Source organism: Meles meles, chromosome 8 (genome assembly GCF_922984935.1).
Source record: "Meles meles chromosome 8, mMelMel3.1 paternal haplotype, whole genome shotgun sequence".
Taxonomy (NCBI): domain Eukaryota; kingdom Metazoa; phylum Chordata; class Mammalia; order Carnivora; family Mustelidae; genus Meles; species Meles meles.
The window spans coordinates 27,641,091-27,645,832 of record NC_060073.1 but is presented as its reverse complement, the minus strand read 5'-3'; the positions used below and the strand labels follow the sequence as shown (position 1 = coordinate 27,645,832).

Genomic DNA, 4,742 nt, shown 5'->3' with positions numbered 1-4,742 from the left:
CATTTCTGGGGTTGTAAAACTGACAAGAGCTTGGAAGCTATTTATATACATTTCAAAGGAGTAGAAAAGAAATTCAGAAGTTTTCTAAAGTAAGTGCTGTAAGAAAAGGGAAGTCAGGGGCTTAGAGGTAGGAAAAAGATTGTCTAAAGTTTGGTCATTCTGGGGGAAAGATTAAGGCCATCTTGGTTATGTTCTTGGAGCATACCTCTTACGTCCATCTATCAGCTTCTTCACAGAAAGAAGAATCTGCTTTGACATCATTCTGGATGAGATACGGTACACTTAGCATATATGAAGTAGATGGATGTCCATGGAGGTTGAATTGAAGCCATTGCTACCAACTTGTCCTTTGTGGCCTTTTGGATGGTTTAAATTCCCTCTTTTAGCCATTCATCATCTTGGGTTAATCTTTACTTTTGCCTTGGCATTTTCTTCTCCTGCTCCTCCCCCTCTCCCTTCCCCTCCTCCCCCCTCTTCTTCTTTTTAAAAAGATTTTATTTATTTATTTATTTGAGAAAGAAAGAAAGCACGAGCAGGGGAAGGAGTAGAGGGAGAAACCGACTCTCCACCAAGCAGGGAGCCTGATGCGGGACTTGATCCCAGGACTCTGGGTTCATGACCTGAGCTGAAGGTAGATGCTTAGCCAACTGAGCCACCCAGGTGTCCCTTGGCATTCTCTTGTTATAAACAAACATACATTTGATTATATGTGTATTTGTGTGTGTATCACACACACGCACACACACCACATATATATTGTATATTGCATGTCTTTATGAATGAATGTATTTATTTCCTGTGGCAAGAAGATCAAGAGCTGCCTCCTAGACCATACTGCCCAGAGCATAAAGATTAAAGGTGCACAGGAGGAAGGGAAAATAACATGTGCTACATTTACTGTGAGTCAGATATAGTCTTAAGCTCTCTAGTGTTACTCATTCCATCCTTACAGTGACCGTACAAGGTAAGTATGATGGTCTTCCCTTAAAATAGAAGCGAACCTAGAAAACTGAAGTCACTTAAGGCCATGCAGCTAGTGAAAGGCAGAGCTGGGATTCTGACACAAGGCTGTAATGAGTCTGCTGCCTCTAGTTTTGATGTTTGACCACTGACAGTTTTGAGGTGCCACCCTCCACCTTTTGCTTTGCCCCACATTTGAGCCAGTCAGTATAAAAGCAGAATCAAATCATACAAACTTCTGGGCACTAGCAGAGCACCCCTCTTCCTGCCTCTAAAGCACAATAAATATCAAAACCACTTGCCTCTCCCTTTTCTCAAGCTGCTCCCAGCCAGCTTGGGTGCTTACCCTGTTCTACCAAAAAAAAAAAAAAAAAAAAAAAAAAAAATCCTAGTATGTGAGTTTGTATCCCGTTGTTGATGTATGATGTCATTAGTCTTGCTTGATGTTTTACTTGATTTGGGGGGTCAGATTGATTTCTCCCTCTTCAGGCAGGCAACCACAAAACAGAGGCAATGCAAAATGGAAAGGGGAGGTGGGGCCACTGGACACGCACATGACCACTTCATATTACAGTGGCCAACACTCTACATGTGCCTTAGCCACATACCCCTGCCATGCTATGAATAGTACTCAGGCAGAAAAAGTGGGGTTGGGGTGGCAGGGGGGCTCATTTGAAGTAGAACAATTTGCATTGATTCTGTATGTTACAATTTTGGTTCATCTTTTCTGTGCACTTTCAGTTCTTGTAATTATAAGCTGTAGCCATGTAGGATACTGTGAACCAAAGTAAGCTTTATTGCAGGAAAGGACTGTTTAAACAGTTGAGGGCCTGTTTCTTCTTTCTCTGTTCTGTTGTTATGAATATAATGAATTTTTAACAAATAGAGGGCCTGTTGCTGAGCTGGAAGACAAATGCTCTGTTGCAACAGTAAAAGCAGACCATCTCATGCATCTTCTGAAAGATTTAGCCAAAGAATTGTCCCCATGGGTAATGAACATCTGTTTTATTTAGCTTCCTCTTCTCCAGCTCTCTGATAACAGAACTGATTTTCCTCTGAGGGAGCTGTTCCATATGTTTCAGCAAAGCTAAGGCCTTTAACTTCATAAAATCTGCCCAAAACACAGGGGTGGACATAGAACCCAGCCTATGGGTTGAAGTCTAAAACTACATGATCCTCCTGAACCTACTGGTGTGTTTAGAACTGTGCACATCGCTGAATTCAGACCAACCAGAATCCTCTGTGAGAATCTTCTGCTAGACCTTTTAACATGATGACAGGGCACCTGGGTAGCTCAGTCGGTTAAGCATCTGCCTTTGGCTCAGGTCATCATTCCAGGGTCCTGGGATCAAACCCCATGGTTGGGCTTCTGCTCAGCCGTGAGTCTGTTTCTCCCTCTTCCTCTGACCCTCTACCTGCTTGTGCTCTCTATCTCTTTCTCTCAAATAAATAAATAAAAATCTTAAAAAAAAATAGACCTTTAACTTGACTACATCTCTCAACTGGTATTGCTGGTAGGTTGTGACAAAAGGGCTGTCACAGGTGATTTTTCTTTATACCTGAAGCTAAATTCATTGACCAAGAGAAAAGGACATGGGCTTCTAAGATACAACTCTTGAAGCCAATTATTTTTGGAAATTTTTGTTAACATAAGACAATGAATTCCCTTTTTCTTTCTAAGCTAGTTTAAGTTGCGTTTCATTACTTGTAGTCAAAAGTTTACATTGTTACATAGTTTATGTGTAAATATACTGTGTCATGAAAGATGTACTAGGTAAGGGATCAAATAATTTATTGTCCAAATCAGAACACTTTGAAAGTAAAACTGGATAGGATTCATACTTACACAGGGCAACAGGTTACACTGGAACTGTCCCAGGCCAACCAGGGCATACGTTAACCCCAATAATTAGGTTTTATCATACCATATTGTATGTCTTTTAAACCTTACAGTGGCTTCCTCCATGCCCATAGATTTTTTTTTTTTTTAACATATATAGGCAACTCTTTAACGAGTCACATTTGGAAACAGAAAGGGGAGGTCAGCCAGGCACTTTTAACTGTGGTTTTATGCAGTAAAGCCCTTCAAAGAATAGTGAAATCAAGGCACTTCTCATGGAATATTTCCTTCTTATTTTTCTTTGTTGTAAGGTTATATAGAAATGTATGAGTATATGGGCATTATAAAAGAGAAGGGATAACCTGTGAGGAAGGAAATCAGACAATAAATCTAAAACTATGGAAATTAAAAACTTCAACTTGGGGGGGGTAGGAAGAAACACATTTTTTCAAAGCTGTTACATTCCATGCAACTGTCCTTTCAAGTAGGAATAGAGAAAACCAGACACTCAGCTGCAGAATGAATCTGGGGTCTTTACTTTAGAGCTTCTATTATCTTTGGAATTGGGTGGGGCATCAAGTGCCTTTTTCAGAATAGGCCAGAGAAGATATGTCTAATCTGGTTTGTAAGGCCTTTGTTAGCCCCAAGGCCAGCAGCCAGTGGAGGGGAACACCCACTTCTTCCTAGTCCAGTCATAGGCCTTGGGCCCACTGGAGCTTGAAGACAACCAGATTTGCTTGTTTTGGGTCTGCTCGTTGACCACATAGGTTCCTAGATCTCCACCTACATTAACTGTTAAAACACCACTCCCAAACGAGACATCATAGTCTTAGAATGAGTAAGGTTTGTCTGCGAGGTCTTCAACAAACTCTGCTAAGGAGTCTGGTGTCTTCTCTGCCAGTCTTTCATAGGTGGTCTCATCTAGACTGTCAGGGTCACCCAAAGTTCCCACTGTCTTCAGAGTCATCAGACACTCTGCTTTCTGACATTCACCATCTGGTTGAGGCGGTGGAGACTTGGAGGAGTGTGGCTGGGTCCCAACTCACAGGCACCAGCATTGACCCTACGGCTGGATGTTCCCTCCTCGCCCCCAGGGCTCCAGCGAGGGTTAGGGCTGGGCCCAGGAGGTGCGGGGTGAGGCATTCTGCGCCTACACCACCCTCTGGCTCCAGGGACTGCACAGAGTTCTGTAGTAGATACTGAATGTGTAACAAAACAGCTCTGTGTGGCCTACCCACGCATGTGGCAGCAGGCACTTTCTTTTGGCCTGACCAACAATATTTCCTGGTTTCCTTTTCATTATGGAACCTTTTTGGCTCTTTATGTGCTAGTGGGCTTAGGCACAGGGATGAAATAGTTGCTCTAGGCAGTCATAGCCATTTAGTTGACCCATATGAGTGAATGATCTTCAGAAAGCTTTTCACCTACTTAGGGCCACTAGGATGTCAGGAGGAGTCTGTTGGCGACTTCTAGGGAAGTTTTTCTTCCCTGAAAGGAAAGAGACACAAGAATATACGTCATTCTCTGGATTCCTTACCCAACCACATTCCTGCTCTTGATGCTGTTAAGACTCGGTGACTGAGTCTGTGGCAGCAATGTGGGGCCGTGGATGCAGATAGACACCTGCGTGCTGAGGATGGTGGTGCCGACACATGGAAAGTTTTGGGGGCCTTAACGCTATCACTCACTCTGGAATCAACCCTGGGATTTCTGCCTCCAGAGGTCTTGTCAGATAAGCATATTGTATTCTTATGGGTTAAGCTATTAGGGAGGTATTTGTTAACCTGAGTAATATAAGAGGCACAAATTCCATACCAGGCTGTCGGTGTCCATGTCATGGTCATATCCTGCTGGAGGGGCAGATTCTGCAGACGGCTTCCAGAATCAATCCCCACCGCATCACAAATGCTGCCCTATATTTTTCAAGAGGAAGAAAAAGTCG

At 43.0% G+C, this 4,742-nt stretch overlaps 1 pseudogene; it reads right to left on the bottom strand.

Moving 5' to 3' along the window:
* Positions 1 to 3,375: 3,375 nt before the first annotated feature.
* LOC123948675 lies at positions 3,376 to 3,943 on the bottom strand (annotated as a pseudogene).
* Between the last annotated feature and the right edge of the window lie 799 nt (positions 3,944 to 4,742).